This window comes from Nicotiana sylvestris, chromosome 10 (assembly GCF_000393655.2).
Source record: "Nicotiana sylvestris chromosome 10, ASM39365v2, whole genome shotgun sequence".
Lineage (NCBI taxonomy): Eukaryota > Viridiplantae > Streptophyta > Magnoliopsida > Solanales > Solanaceae > Nicotiana > Nicotiana sylvestris.
This window is the reverse complement of record NC_091066.1, coordinates 20545632-20563407: the sequence shown is the minus strand read 5'-3', so window position 1 is coordinate 20563407 and position 17776 is coordinate 20545632.

Here is a 17776-nt window from a genome sequence, read left to right as displayed (position 1 = left end):
ATACAATGTCGGTTTGCAAAAACAACCTTATAATATTAAGCATAATAATCCATAATAAAAGAATATAACCAGAATTCTAGATATTAGCCTTATAATCCTATTAATTAGCTTTATAATTTGTTTAGGTTTCTTTTGATAGTCCGTGTATATTTAGTTAGAGTTTGTTTTAGGTTTATTTAAACAAAGATTACGTCATAATGAAATCCAATTTAGAATATAACACTAAAACAGAAAACATATCAACACATATATACGATATTATTTAGGATCTTAAAAGTTAACCAAAAATTATGTTTTCAAGCCAAACACTATTGTGATATCCATTTACTGAATTGGCCTACCATTCTTTTATTTTGAGTGGGTTATCTCAATATGATTCCTTATCAAAAAATGCCAACTTTCATATAAATCACAAGAGAAATAACCATAGGCTAAATACAAGATATCCAAGTATAAGAATTTACAAGCATCAATTAATATAGTCTTTTGACATATACTCATCCGAAATCCAGAGAAGTTTTACTTCTTATGTATAGTATATATGTGTTTGCTTTTCTAAAGCTTGTTTCTTTTTCTATTTTTGATAGTTGCTTCTTACATTGTTCTCACCACTGGCTTGAGAAATATTACTTTGAGTTTTTGTTTCCAGATGGCTCATTAATGCAATAGTCCATCTTTTTATGGCCATATGCATCTTAGTGTAGGATAGTTCTTATATTTATTTATCTGCGTTTTAACCCAAATAACTTTAGGATACAGATTAAATAAATCAGAAATAAAGGATCACTTATGTTAATCGAATCTGCGCCATGATTCTATATTTTATTATAGAAGCGCGAATTTCAAACAAATATTGATTCATGAAAATATTCTCGAAATATTAATGAATTTTTATATCCTTAAAAAATAAAATTATTATTATGGATAGTAAATATTAGATAAAGTTGTAAAATTAAGAACTTTGACTTCAATTAGAATTTCATCTACAATTTCGTAATGAAATGTGATTAAAGAATCCATATTTATGTATTAACTTTTTGCTAATTGGGTCACAACTTAAAAAGAATAGCTTTGATAATTTAAAAAAAGTTCCTCACCGCTTGTGAACGAAAAAAAAGAATCCGGAGAGTGAATTTGAGTCGGCAACTCACTTCAAGAGGATTTAAAAGGTTACGATTCCTAATTATCTGTTGTTCTTTTTTCTTTCGGTTATTTATAATTTTATTGGTGAATCAGTATTCTGTTTGTCATTAGTTTTTTAAGTTTCTAATTATATTGCATTTTAATAAGTAATTAAGTATATAACTGCATTCACCCATTTTATATGTTCATACTTGTTTAAAATTTCTAGCGATTTGTTTTCGTATCATTTATACTTTCACCTCCTTTTGATGAAATCTCTTTTAGGTTACCATGTGAAGCTCATTATTGTATTATGATTGTTTACATTAACCTTAGATGTGCGAAGGAAAATAAATGTATGAGAAGGATCAGTAGTTTCATTTAAAAAATAATGTATTAAAACCAATCTGCTAAGAGTGAAATCTTTATATCATATGTGAGAAAAAGGAAAAATAGAAGTCAAAAAGAATGGTGATAAATAAATTATAACAATCTGAATAATAACATGTGCCGATAAACTCCAATACTAACATTGTTGACATATTCCAATTAAAGATCATAAGTTTCTCCTCCATTTTGTAGTTCTTAAATAACCAACAACAAGAAGCAAGTTAATATGGTTCAATCTCATATGTTCACAGTAGTCTTCCTTGCCTAATTCGTCCATAATTAACTAAAGAATAATAGTGATAATAAAGTATTTATTCATGGTATAAACAGCTAAGAGAATGGCGTACGATTTTAATATTTTCATAATCAATAACACTTTTCAAGTAACAAGTATCCATATTCTTATGTCAACACTATAAGCAATTTGGTGTATTACGTGCTCGCACATAATGAATAATACCAATATATATATATATTGGTATTATTAATTTCTTATTTAATATAATATTTTTCATCATACGTATAACTAATACCTGTATTATTATTCAGTACTTATTCTTATATATAGCAAATCATAGCACTAACAATACTATAATTTTTAACACATAGATAAGCATTAACAATGCAATTAGCAATGTATGTTATTTTTAATACCAAAGCAAACAATGGATAAAAAGTAATTCTAGCATAACTAATCTTAACATTACTGATACATCATATTCAATGTTTTCTAATATACTCTACCAAGCCACTCCTTAAACTTCTCATTATAAATATATTATGATATTCAAAGGAATCTTAGTTATTCTTTTTCTTTTGGGGGTGACACCCTTAGTTAAATTGTCACGACCTTAAATCCAACCGGGTAGTGATGACACCTCTCGTGAAGACAAGGCCAGCCGACTCACTTTCAATTCACTTTAAGCAATTAAAATAATAATTACTAAGTCTTTAATCAGAAATAAAATCCCAAAATAAGTATTTAACAGTATAATTTACTGAGATAAAAGCCAACACAGCCCGACATCGGGGTGTCACCAGTCATGAGCATCTAAAACAATACTACCAGTCCGAAAGTCTACTCCACTACTAAATAACTGAATCAAAAAAAATGAAATAAGATAGAGGGAGGTTGCACTAGGCTGCAAATCACCAAACAGATACCTAGTAAACCTCCGAAGATCTGCTGGAATTGTCAACCCTCAGTAGTAGGACCCGTAGTGCCCGAATCTGCACACAGAGGTGAAGGGAGTAAAGTGAGTACTTCCAACTCAGTGAGTAATAAGAATAAATGAAGACTAAACGATATAAAATCACGTTAAACACAACATTTAGCTATCAGAGGCATAACAAAATCAGTAACACAATTTAACAATAAAATCTCATAAAAACACCTTTTTAAGTAGACAATAATTGATAGGAAAAACAACTAGGAATGGTAAACGCATAAGAACTTCCCCTCGGGCACAATAACATCAAATCAGCCCCTCGGGCAATATCACAGAACAATACCAGCCTCTTGGGTTATATCTCATGTCACAATGGGTACCCGCGTTCACTGGGGGTGTGCAGACTCTTGGAGGGGCCCCTTACGGCCCAATCGCAATATCAAGCCATCTCGTGGCATCATAAACAGGCTCTTGGCCTCATATCAATATCAAGCCACCTTGTGGCGTACAACCTCAGGCCCTCGGCCTCATTATCATAATTAGTGTATCACTGCTGCGGCGTGCAAACCGATCGAAAAGTATCCTCACAATACAAGACCTTGGCCTTACTCAGTCAGAATCTCATAAGTCATTCGAGCAATAGTAAAAATATGTAGCTCAGTTCAAAATATCTTTTAAACATCATTTAAGGTTTCTAAAACAAAATAACATAGCAGAGTTTTGAAAACATTGAAAGATCTAGCATGACTGAGCACAAGTATGAAATCAAACAGTGAGGAAAATATCATTAACAATCCCCTAAGGGTTCAAACAGTTGCCACGAAGCCCAAATATGGCATTTAGCCCAAAGTATAATAATATCAAACAATTAGCTACCAAATATACAAAAAAAAAAGTCATTCGGGATGGACTAAATCACAATCCCCAACGGTGCACGACCCCACACACGTCATCTAGCGTGTGTGTCACCTCAACACAGCCGAACATTGTATAATCCGGGGTTTCATACCCTCAGAACAACATTTAAAATCATTACTCACCTCGAACTATCCCGAAAAGCTACTCTGCAACACACTTGCCTCTCGAACCAACTTCCGAGTGCTCCAAATCTACCAAGTTCAGATTTTTATCATCAAATTATGCTAAACGAATGAATTCCAATTGAAAAATATCGATTTTAAGCACAAAACCCGACCCTCGGGCCCCCATCCCGGAACTAGATAAACTTTATACCAAAATGTTCTTCATCATCTCACGAGTCCGTACATATAAAGAACTCGAAAATCGGAGTTCGTTTGACCCCTCAAATCATCCCTAGAAGGTGTCATAATCTCAAGCCCTAACTCCACCTTTTTCTACTGATTTTCATGAATTAAACACTGACATTTTGTTCCTTAATCACAAATAATCGAGTTTTAGGGTCCAAAATCCTTACCTCAATGAAGAACAATGATTTCCTCTCTTCAAAATCACCTCAAAGCTCTTTTCCCGTTCAAAAATAGTGTAAAAGGGTTTAATGGTCGCGGAAGGTTTATTTAAATACTGCTCACGCATTTTACTGTTCACCCGAGTTACTGTTCATGCTGCTGTGAAAAATTGCAGCAGCTTTTCTTCTAGTCTAAATTGATCCGTTAACCTTTCGAGATCCACCCGAGGCCCTCGAAAATCTCAAAAAATATATCAACACATCCCGTAACATCATTCGAACTTAGTGGAGCCTTCGAAACACCAAAAAATAATATCAAAATACCAAAATCACATCAAATTCAAGCCTATGAACTTTGAAATTCCTAAATGCCACTAACGACGCCGAAACTATCCAAAACAACCCCGATTGACCTAAAATTTTGCAGACATATCCAAAATGATATTACGAACCTGTTCCAAATGTTGGAATTCCATTCCGACCTCGATAGCCTATTTTCCACTGCCGACCGGAAATTGCCAAAAATTAACTTTCGCCAATTCAAGCCTAATTCTATATCGGACATCACAAAAATATTCCGGACACACTCCTAAGTCCCAAATCACCTAGAGAAACTATCCGAGCCATAAAATCCGTATTCCGAGGTCGTTTACCAATAAGTCAACTCTCGATTGACTTTTCTAACTCTAAAGCTATTTTTAGAGACTAAGTGTCTCAAACCTTACAAAACCATTCAGGATTCGATCCGACCAACCCGATACCATATAACACGGATAAACAAAGCATAAAGAAGCAGAAATGGGGAAAAATAAAGCGGTAACTCATGAGACGACTGACCGAGTCATCACATCCTCCCCAACTTAAACAAACGTTCGTCCTCGAACATGCCTAGAGTTGTTCCAAAAGACAATCAATCGCTGAATAACCTTACCATGCACATACCTGGGGGTGATCCCACGTCACCCTATCTTATATAGGTCTGATAACACAATGCAACTGAAATTTCACAATCCAACCTAGCCCATAAACCTTAGAACCACATTTCCACTTTTGAAATCATCCACAAGATCAGAATCTCATACCTATACTCTGAATAAGCCCGAACAAGCTGTAATAACCCATACATGCAACCTCAGGTGCAATTACGTGATATACCACATAACTCAACGCTTGTAGCGATAACTTCTAATTACAGCAGCTGCACACAACGATCGAATACCGGTGAAAAATCCCTTATCAACTAAATTCTCATTCCAATACTTTCACATACTGCCAATAACAAATGAAACACGCAGTAAGTCATAACCATTTCTCAGATTAACCATTCATGAAGCCACTTCTCCTTTGGCAACGACTATAGTAATTTTTGAGCCGAACCTCGACATTATCCTTCCAACGTGATGAAACCGAATCCGTTTGTATACATCAAAGACCCCAGCGATCTCATCTAATCCAACACGACTACTCTGGTGACATGACACATCAATACAGGCTAAAGCCGCAACTTGTGCAATCCGCGCACCACTGAGCAAAAACCCGAACATACTCAAATTATGAAAATGACTCAAATGAAAGAGCCGTACCGCAAACTCACCAGTAACACCTCACCATGCTGAGACCCCGTCACACCTCGTAGAAATAGAACACAGGAATTCATCTCGAAGGATCATACCTCCACATAACTTCGCTATAATGCGCGACCTTATCCAGACACTAGTTCATATGAAACACCTCAAGTCACTATGCTCAAAATCGACCGCCACACAATTTGATGTCTAGAACCAAAGCAAATCATCATAACCACGACGAAACAATTGACATAACATTACACAACTCGAAAGGACACAACCGATGCGCCATCCGCCAAGCAATATTCAATACTCCTCCCGCTCGAATTCCACTGAGAGACCCCCAATAACATCGCACCACGTGTGCCTATAACCAACGAATTCCAATGCCTCGCGACACGGAAAGGTAACTCATAGATCTCCCCAGATTACTAATAAGCTCAACAATAATCGAATCAACCCATCCTTCAACAAAAAACTCAGAGCCAAACAGGACGACTCAAGTTAGAACACACATCCACATTGGCCTGCCAACGAACCCCTATATCAAGGAACCCTGAAGCTGCTCCTTCAACTCCTTTAACTCTGCCGGTGCCATACGATACAGTGCCCAACACCAAATCAATACCGAAATCAACAACTTTGCCCGACGACATGCCCGGCAGCAGGAAACACATCCAAAAATGTTCCTCATCACTAGAACTGAATCAATATGAGGAGCCTCTACGCTGACATCTATCACAATAGCCCAAATAAGGAAGACAATCCTTCCCAGCCATCCGCTGGGTCTTCGAAATATAAAACCACCTTACTAGAACATGAAATCCGTCGAATCTCGCCACTCAATCCATGGCATTCTCGCCATAGCCAACATCATCGCCTTAGCGCAATCGCCCAGAATGACACAACGCTAAGACAACTAGTCTATACCCGATATCACATCCAAAATCTAACATACCAAACAACAAAAGTCTCACTCGGGACTCCAAAACCCGATAGTCACTAAACAGTGCTGATACACACGACCCATAACCACAACATCGCCTGAATATGAGAATTTCCCGTCTCCAAATCCATATGGCACATGAATCACCATATCCGATCCCAATTCCATCGTCCGAATACATAGCACACCTCCAATACCCAATCATTCCACGAGAGATACTCTAAAATTCTTCTGTGCCACTAAGCAAACTCGAATATCAGTAGTCGATCTAACAAGAAGTGTCGCAATACTCCCGAAGTACCCTCAACTTAATCACATTGCCTTTTCTGAAACATATACCCTCGCCAAATCACTCTAATTAGCAATACCATTTCCTTAATCATCTGAAGATCATTTCCATAATCATCTGAAGCTGCCCACTGCCTAAGAGTTTTATGACCTTCCTTTCAGAACTGAACCGTAACCTTACACGTGCAATCTCAATCCTCCACAATGCACCGCATATACCATACCTTCCTAGGATAACATGAGAACTTCATATCCCTTCCGAGCCACAAGAAATGTACTCTACCAACCAAGAACTTTCCATTGAGCTCATCTGGAAGAAAATCACTATACATCCCATGCTCCTCACGCTCGTGGAAAATATATACCTCTATCGGTGGTAGAAATCATCAAAACTCCCCGACTCCCTTTTGCACAAAACCCAACCCGTCAGGACTAAATCCTTCTAACTCAACCAAGTTACGCATTCCACTAAACCCAAGAGCATTGCCGCAAAACACCTGTAGAAACTCGTTACCTCGCAAGCACCCAAGGAACTAATCATATCCTTACCATACCAATCTGGCCTACTACCAAGCTATCCCATCTATCCAGGTTCCTTCTAATTTACCTTCAACTTGATGCTTGTTGTTGCTATAATACTACAATCCCCGACCCAGACTCGTGACACAAGAGCCAAGCATAAAGCCACACTATCTAAGGTTCATAACCCACTAAATACTCTCTTAAATATCCCCAACAGCACCACATTCGAAACACTTTACTCTGAAGAGACTTCATACGCATCTAAATCTGTGGCCTTCACCTTTCTGATGCTGATGTATATAGAATTCCCTAATTGATATCGAAATACCACAAGCCTTGACACCCTCCAAATGTAAACCTCAGTTTCTAGCCAAAAGTACAACTTGAAAATCCCCCAATCATTGCATGTAAAATCTTGAACACATTAGAACTATTCTCTAGAGTCATCCACTCTACTCAAACTGCAATTAGCCTGATCCAATGAACCAAACAACTTGTGCCTCATTTGCACTTCGACACCACAGAATGTAACCTCACCTTGATACAACCAAGCCACTTTCTTTTCTATGCACCGAGCATTCCTTATCAACAACAACTCAAGACATTTCGTGATTCTTACACACCTATGAAGCATGATATAACCTTACCTTAGTTGAAAATTTTCCTTTACTCGAGCCATCCTCGGTTTCAATCTCCGTAAGCCATAACTGATTCACCCGTACGCCTCAACTAGAACCACGTAGCGCATAACCGTGTAGTTAACTAATCAATAGCGGACTCCCCCACTTGGCTCGAAGTCAAAAATCAAATACACACAATAACTCATAATGCTTATACTTTATTATTGCCATAATACCATAGTGAGATTAAACTCAACCCTTCATAAGCTTGTAAAACACCGACCATCTAGTACTTTAAATCTTCTACAAATCTCGCATTCACTCTCGCAACAGTTAAAACCATACTCTTAAACGACCCAAATCTAAGTTTCAACACATACCTTTCACTTGTAAATGAGATCTTCTATCAGACAACATAAGGGTCACACAACTTCAGAACACTCCGCATGAGATAACCCACCTGCTTTGCCTCAAACTAGCATTTATGTATACCTTCCACCGTCATAAATATTACGCAGTCACTTAATCTTCCTGATTCTGAACTCATACCGCAACATGAAATTTACTTCACTCCCATCTAGGAAACATGAAAAGATTCTTCACACCCCCATAACTCGGGGCTATACCTCAAATCAGGATGGAAATGGAGCACCTGATAGTTCTTTTATCCTCCAGCAGACCCTTCTCGCCACTTCCAAATCATATAAATACATCTCACAATCATAACATACTCATCACGTAACTATCCAGTCATTACTTCCCTCAATAGGGGCACAACAGCATATATAGATCCAGAAACACGCGCTCACGTACTCAACAGCTCAAGACTCAAGCTATAGACAAAATCTAGCTTCGAGTCCTCCAGACTGGCCCAACATTAATGCACATCTGATACTGAGTACGAACGCGTGGAAGGAATTCAAAGAGTTACATTCCAAGCTGAATCAAGGACGCACGATAAGAATTCAAGAATGTGAAGTTTTCCTAAAGGTTCTGCAGCCTCTCGAGGATAAATACAGATGTCTCCGTACCAATCCACAAGACTCTACTAAAACTGCTCATGACTCGTGAGACCTATGTAACCTAGGCTCTGATACCAACTTCTCACGACCCTAAACCCAACCCGGTCGTGATGGCGCCTCTCGTGAAGACAAGGCCAGCCGACTCACTTCCAATTCACTTTAAGCAATTAAAATAATAACTACTAAGTCTTTAATCAGAAATAAAATCCCAAAATAAGCATTCAACAGTATAATTTACGGAGATAAAAGCCAACACAGCCCGACATCGGGGTGTCACCAGTCATAAGAATCTAAAACAATACTACCAGTCTAAAAGTCTACTCCACTATTAAATAACTGAATCAGAAAAAGAAATAAGATAGAGGGAGGTTGCACTGGGCTGCGAATCACCAAGCATCTACCTAGTAATCCTCCGAAGATCTGCTGGAACTGTCAACCCTTAGTAGCAGGACCTGTAGCACCCGAATCTGCACACAGAGGTGCAGGGAGTAAAGTGAGTACTTCTAGCTCAGTGAGTAATAAGAATAAATGAAGACTGAATGATATAAAATCACGTTAAACACAACATTTAGCTATCAGAGGCATAACAAAATCAGTAACACAATTTAACAATGAAATCTCATAAAAACACATTTTTAAGAAGTCAACAATAGATAGGAAAAACAACTAGGAATGGTAAACGTATAAAAACTTCCCTTCAGGCACAACAACATCAAATCAGCACCTCAGGCAATATCACAGAACAATACCAGCCTCTCGGGCTATATCTCATGTCACAATGGGTACCCGCATTCACTGAGGGTGTGCAGACTCCTGGAGGGGCCCCTTACGGCCCAAGCGCAATATCAAGCCATCTCGTGGCATCGTAAACAGGATCTCGGCCTCATATTAATATCAAGCCACCTCGTGGCGTACAACCTCAAGCCCTCAGCCTCATTATCATAATTAGTGTATCACTTCTGTGGCGTGCAACCCGACCCAAAAGTATCCTCACAATACAGGCCCTCGGCTTTACTCAGTCAGAATCTCATAAGCCCTTCGGGTAATAGTAAAAATATGCAACTCAGTTCAAAATATCTTTAAAATATCATTTAAGGTTTTTAAAACAGAATAACATAGCTGAGTTTTGAAAACATTGAAAGATCTGGCATGACTGAGCATAAGAATGAAATCAAACAGTGAGGAAAATATTATTAACGATCCCCTAAGGGTTCAAACAGTTGGCACGAAGCCCAAATATGGCATTTAGCCCAAAGTACAATAATATCAAATAATTAGCTACTAAATATACAGAAAAATAGTCATTCGGGATGGACTAAGTCACAATCCCCAATGGTGCACGACCTCACGCTCGTCATCTAGCGTATGCGTCACCTCAACACAGCCGAACATTGTATAATCCGGGGTTTCATACCCTCAGAACAACATTTAAAATCATTACTCACCTCGAACTAGCCCGAAAAGCTACTCTGCAACATGCTTGCCTCTCGAACCAACTTCTGAGTTCTCCAAATCTACCAAGTTCAGATTTTTATCATCAAATTATGCTAAACGAATGAATTCCAATTGAAAAATATCGATTTTAAGCACAAAACCCGAAATTAGTCAAAACCCGACCCCCGGGACCGCGTCCCGGAACTAGAGAAACTTTTTACAAAAATGTTCTTCATCATCTCACGAGTCTGTACATATAAAGAACTCGAAAATCGGAGTTTGTTTGACCCCTCAAATCATCACTAGAAGGTGTCATAATCTCAAGCCCTAACTCCACCTTTTTCTACTGATTTTGCTGAATTAAACACTGATATTTTGTTCCTTAATCACAAATAATCAAGTTTTAGGGTCCAAAATCCTTACCTCAATGAAGAACAGTGATTTCCTCTCTTCAAAATCGCCTCAAAGCTCCTTTCTCGTTCAAAAATGGTGTAAAAGGGTTTAATGGTCGCTGAGGGTTTATTTAAATACTGATCACGCGTTTTACTATTCACCCAAGTTACTATTCACACGAGTTACTGTTCATGCTGCTGTGAAAAAATGCAGTAGCTTTTCTTCTAGTCTAAATTGATCCGTTAACCTTTCGAGATCCACCCGAGGCCCTCGAAAATCTCAACAAATATACCAACACGTCCCATAACATCATTCGAACTTAGTGGAGTCTTCGAAACACCAAAAAACAATATCAAAACACCAAAGTCACATCAAATTCAGGCCTATAAACTTTGAAATTTCTAAATTTCACCAACGACGCCGAAACTATCCAAAACAACCCCGATTGACCTGAAATTTTGCAGACATATACAAAATGACATTATGAACCTGTTCCAACTGTTGGAATTCCATTCCGACCCCGATAGCCTATTTTCCACTACCGACCGAAAATCGCCAAAAACTAACTTTCGCCAATTCAAGACTAATTCTACACCGGACATCACAATAATATTCCGGACACACTCATAAGTCCCAATCACCTAACAAAGCTATCCTAGCCATAAAATTCGCATTCCGAGGTCGTTTACCAATAAGTCAACTCTCGGTTGACTTTTCTAACTCTAAAGCTACTTTAGAGACTAAGTGTCTCAAACCTTACCAAAACCATTCTGGATTCGATCCGACCAACCCGATACCATATAACACGGATAAACAAAGCATAAAAAAACGGAAATGGAAAAAAACAAAACGGTAACTCATGAGACGACTGGCCGGGTCGTTACATAAATATATAATGAAATTTGGAATAATAAGTTTGTCTAACCACGAGGTCAACATTCGCCATTGCATAGGGATTATTAGACTAGTATATCTTTTGGCGTCATATTTAGACTTCCCAACTACTCCAAAATTAACAGATTTTAAACCATCATGTGATGATTGATTAAAAACCATAATCTATTTTTACCCTAAAAAATTAATGTCTTCACTGGAAAGCATCGTTTCCCATTATTCCCATACCTTTCTTCGAAAATTCTCATGATAATTTATGACTTCCTACTCCACGATAAATCTCTTCGATAATGGTTATGTTTCCAACTCAATAATTAAAAAATAAAAATAAACTTTTTAACAAAGATATTAGTTGTGTTCTAATGATTTAATTTTTACTTTTATGTCTACATGAAGCACGGTTCTGTAATGACCCAAAAGATTATCTCTTGTTTAGAAGTCAAATATATGTTTCGAGGGCTTAAAATCCTCATTTTCATTCTCTTCAATTTGCGTGCGCAGCTCGGACGCATTTCCATAAAGCTTTTATGTGAAATTTAAGAAAAATATTGAATTTTACCTTTAAAATTAATTAAAGTTGACTTCGGTCAATATTTTTGGCAAACGGACCCAGACCCGTGATGTAACGGTCCGTAGGGTCGGTAGTAAAATGGGACTTTGGCGTATGCTCGGAATCGAATTCCGAGGTCCCTAGCCCGAGAACTAAATTTTTTGAAGAAAATTGTTTGCTGGAATATATAAGGATTTTTAGAAATGGAATAGTGTGTAATCTCCTTGGTGTCGAGCCCGTATTTTGGTTCTAGAGCCCGGTACAGATTTGATATAGTATTTAAGTCGTATTTGTGAAATTTGATAAAAAACGGAAGAGATTTGATATAATTCGGACCTTGGTTGAGAAAATAGAAATTTTGAACTATCTTGAGAATTTCATGAGTTTTGGTGTTAAATTCGTTCTTTGGCGATTTGATCACACGAGCAAGTCCGTATGATATTTTTAGACTTGTGTGCATATTTGGTTTGGAGCCTTGAGGGCTCGAGTGAGTTTTGGATAGGCTACGGAGTGGTTTTGAACTTTGGGAATTTGTTGGTATGCCTTAGCAGAGTTGCAAGCCACTGATCTCGCAGTTAGCTTCGCCTTTGCGAGCTTCACAGGCTTGGCATTTGCGATGGCAATTGTGAGGCTTCCATCGCAAATGCGAAGGAAGTTGGGCCTGGGCATGTTCGCAATTGTGAATTTTTATTCGCATTTACGAAGGAAACATGGCAGGGGGAACTTTGCATTTGCGACCAAAAGGTCGCATTTGCGATAGCAGCAGGAATGTGGAAGGTTCGCAATTGTGATGCCTTTCTCGTATTTGCGAGCTTCGCAAATGCGAAGCTCCAGTCGCAATTGTAACAGCTGCAGTGGTTAAGTTGGGAATTGGAAAGGATTTTGAACTCATTTCTCAAATTTTCAAACCCTAAGCTCCCATAGGCGATTTTCCAAAGGAGAGTTCTTCCTCAAATCATAGGTAAACGATTTCTAACTCATTTTCTTCAACCTATTTCATCTTTTTACATGATTTCATCTCAAAATCTCGGGGTTTTCATGGGAAATTGGGTGTTCTTGGGTAGAATTTAGGAATTTCAAAATTTGGGGATTTGGACCTCAAATTGAGGTCAGATTTCAAAACTAATTGCATATTTAGGTGTGGGTGAATGGGTAGTCGGATTTTGGTTCGAACTTCGAGTTTTGACCAAGCAGGCCTGGGGTCGATTTTTGACTTTTTGGGAAAAATATTGGAAAATCAATACTCATGCATTAGAATTGATTTATTTAGCATTAGTTGATGTTAATTAGTTAATTATGCATAGATTCAGGCGGTTTGGAAGTGTAAATCAAAAGAAAGGCGGTATTTGAGGCTTGATTTTTGGTTGTGTAATCGAGGTAAGTGTTTGGTCTAACCTTAACTTGAGAGAATATGTGTTGTTGTCTTATTTGCTACGTGATAGTATTGAGTACGACATATAGGTGTGGTGACGAGTATCTATACGTTGTTGTCGAGCATGCAAGTGAGCCTTATACTGTGACGACTGTGTCTCTTATTATGTACGGTTCATGCTTAAAGTGATAATTATCCATGTTGAATAAGTCTTATGATATTTTCTTAGTATTGGATTATTGTTGTATTGACTCTAGTTGAGACTTACATTGTGAACTATTGAAACGAGATTGGTTATAGCTGATTTCCTTGCCGGGATGTTATTGTTTCTATTGTTTGGGTGAGGAAGAGTGTAAAACACGAAGGGTGATGCTGTGCACGATATTGTGAGTGAGTGTTAATGCACGAAGGGTGATGTCGTGCCATATTATGTGAGTGTTAATGCACAAAGGGTGATGTCGTGCCATGATTATGAGAGAGTTAATGCACGAAGGGTGATGCCGTACCATTTCTGTTGATTTTTATGGTGAGGACGAGAGTAAAAGCACGAAGGGCGATGTCGTGCACGTATTACTATGTTATCATTTCTGTTGATTCAAAGTTTGATATTTACCTTGTTTCTTTACGTTATTACTGTCAGAATTTGATATTCCCCTCAGCATGTTTCCCTTTCCCGTCTTTATCTATTAAATTTCTGTTATTATTGTTCCTCGTATATTATTTAACTGCACAGGTTTATATTGTTGTCGTGCCCTAGCCTTGTCACTACTTCGCCGAGGTTTGGCTCGACACTTACCAGTACATGGGGTCGGTTGTACTGATACTACACTTTGCACTTTTTATGTAGATTTCGATGACGGACCTCGTGAGTAGATCTTGGGTTGCTGCCTTCAGTCCACAAGAGACTTGAGGTAGATCTGCCGGCGTTCGCAGACCCCGGAGTCCCCTTCTTTCTGTTTTAGATTTCCTGTCTCTTTTCATTTCCGAGAACAGTTGTATTTCTTCTAAACCAGTGTTTGTAGAAATTCGTAGATGTTCATGAACTTGTGATACCAGATTATTGAGGTAGATATGTATTGGAGTATTTTGAACTGTTATAATACTTTCACACTTTATATTAGTTTAGCTTTAGTTATTATTTATTCCTATTTGGGTTAATTGTTAATGTGGTAAAACCGAAATTGTTGGCTTGCCTAGCATTCAAGAGTTAGGGGCCATCACAATCCCGACAGTGAGAAATTCGGGTCGTGACAAGTTGGTATCAGAGTACTAGGTTGCCTAGGTCTCACAATTCACGAACAAGCTTAGTAGAGTCTGAGGGATCGGTATATACACGTCTGTGTTTATCCCCCAGAGGCTACAGAGTTAGGAACAATTTCACTTCTATTCTTTTCTGTCGTGCGGTTTGATCTCTCAATACTAATTGAACTCTCTACTTTGTTCTTTCACAGATGCGAGAACTCGTACCGCTTCATCAGTTAATCAGCAGCCTGAGCCCCTAGTGGCAGCTCCTACGAGAGGTAGAGGACGAGGCTGAGGCCGAGGTAGGGGCAAGGCTCAACCCAGAGCAGCAGCACTAGCGGTGGAGCCTCAGGTAGAGTTTGATGATGAGGCTCCATCCCAGACCGTCCCAGCAGGGCCAACTTAGGTTCCAAAGGGGTTCATTGCTACCCAGTACTCCAGGATGCTCTGGTCTGTCTAGTGGGCTTTATGGAGAGTGTCACTCAGGCAGGCATACTTCCTGTAGCACCAGTCGTCTCTCAGGTTGGGGGAGGAGCACAGACTCCCGCTACTCGCACTCCAGAGTAGATGGCTCCCCAGTTTTAGACTCCAGTATCTCAGCCAGTTGGGGTAGTTCCGTCGGGTGTTATAGCTCAGACCGGTGATAAAGAAGCTATGTCTTCTAATGCTTTGTGGAAATTGGACAGGTTCACCAAGATTTTCACTACTACCTATGACACTACATCTTTGGAGGATCCCCAAGACTATTTGGACAGCTGTCATGAGGTTCTACGAAATATGGGGATAGTGGAGACCAATGGGGTCAACTTTGCTACTTTTCGTCTATCAGGTTCCGCCAAGAATTGGTGGAGGGATTATTGTTTGGCTAGACCAGCTGGGTCACCGGCTTTGACTTGGGATCAATTCTCTCAATTATTTCTAGAGAGGTTTCTTCCTATCACTCAGAGGGAGGACTATCTGAGGCAGTCTGAGCGTCTCCAGCAGGGTTCTATGACCGTCACTCAGTACGAGTCCAGATTTATTGACCTGGCCCGTTATGATCTTCTTATACTTCCTATCGAGAGAGAGAGGGTGAGGAGGTTTATTAAGGGACTAGCTCAGCCTATCAAATTGCAGATGGCTAAGGAGACAGGGAGTGAGATTTCTTTCCAGGATGCAGCCAATGTGTCCTGGAGAGTCGAGATGGTTTTAGCTCAGGGGAGTGGTTAGGGGTCTGACAAGAGGCCTTGTCATTCTGGCAGGTTCAGTGGTGCCTCGTCTGGAGGTAGGGACTCTTTTGGTAGAGTCCATTATCCCAGGCCATTTCATTCAGTACTTCAGACCTCTCATAGTGCTCCAGGTAGCCGTGGTTCTCATATGCAGTGATCAGCTACCCTACAGTGCACCACCAGACCCTATCAGTGCACCTCCCCTCCAGAGTTTTTAGGGTTGTTACTCTGGCCATCAAGGTCAGTTTCAGGGTCAGCAGTCTCAGCAGCCGAGGTCTTGTTATACATGTAGTTATCCGAGGCACATTGCTAGATTTTGCCCTTGAGTATCGAGCAGTTCTCAACATCAGGGTTCTCGTGCAATAGTTCCGGTACCGGGTGTTCCACTTCCCGCTCGACCAGCTAGAGGTAGGGGTCAGGCAGCTAGAGGTAGAGGTCAGGCCGCTGGAGGTGGAGGTTAGGCAGCTAGAGGTGGAGCTCAGCCAGCAGGAGGCTATCCCTGAGATGTAGTTCAGAGTGGTGGGGCCCAGCCCCGATGTTATGCTTTCCCGGCCAGACCTGAGGTTGAGGCATCCGATGTCGTTATCACAGGTATGGTTTTAGTTTGCAGTAGAGATGCTTCAGTTCTATTTGATCCAGGGTCTACATACTCCTATGTGTCATCTTATTTTTCTACGTATTTGGTTGTGCCTCGTGATTCTTTGAGTGCTTCTATATATGTGTCTACACCGGTGGGTGATTCTATTGTTTTAGATCGTGTCTATCGCTTGTGTGTAGTTATTATTGGGGGTCTTGAGACCCGTGTAGATCTCCTACTTCTTGATATGGTCGATTTTGATGTCATTTTGGTGATGGATTGCTTATCAGCTTATCATGCTATATTGGATTGTCACGGCAAGAATGTGACCTTAGCCTTGTCGGGGTTGCCTCGATTGGAGTAGAGAGGGACTCCTGGTCATTCCACTAGTAGGGTTATTTCATATATAAAGGCTCGGCGTATGGTCGAGAAGGGGTGTTTGACTTACTTTGCTTATGTTCGTGATTCTAGTGCTGAGGTTCCTTCTATGGATTCTATGCTAGTTGTTCGGGAGTTTCTAGTGGTGTTTCCTGCAGACCTGCCTGGGATGCCACCCGACAGGGATATTGACTTTTGCATCGATTTGGCTCCGGGCACTCAGCCCATTTCTATTCCACCATACCGCATGGCCCTACCAGAGTTGAAAGAATTGAAGGAACAATTGCAAGATTTGCTGTATAAGGGCTTTATTAGGCCTAGTGTCTTGCCCTGGGGTACATCGGTGTTGTTTGTTAAGAAGAAGGATGGGTCGATGAGGATGTGCATAAACTATCGGTAGTTGAACAAAGTCACCATCAAGAACAAGTATCCATTACCGAGAATTGATGATTTATTTGATCAGCTTCAGGGTGCCAAGGTGTTTTCGAAGATTGACTTGAGATCTGGGTACCATCAGTTGAGGATTAGGGCATCTGATGTCCCTAAGACAACTTTTTAGACTCGGTACAAGCAATATGAGTTTCTAGTGATGTCATTTGGTTTGACAAATGCCCTAGTAACGTTTATGGATTTGATGAACCGGGTGTTCAAATCC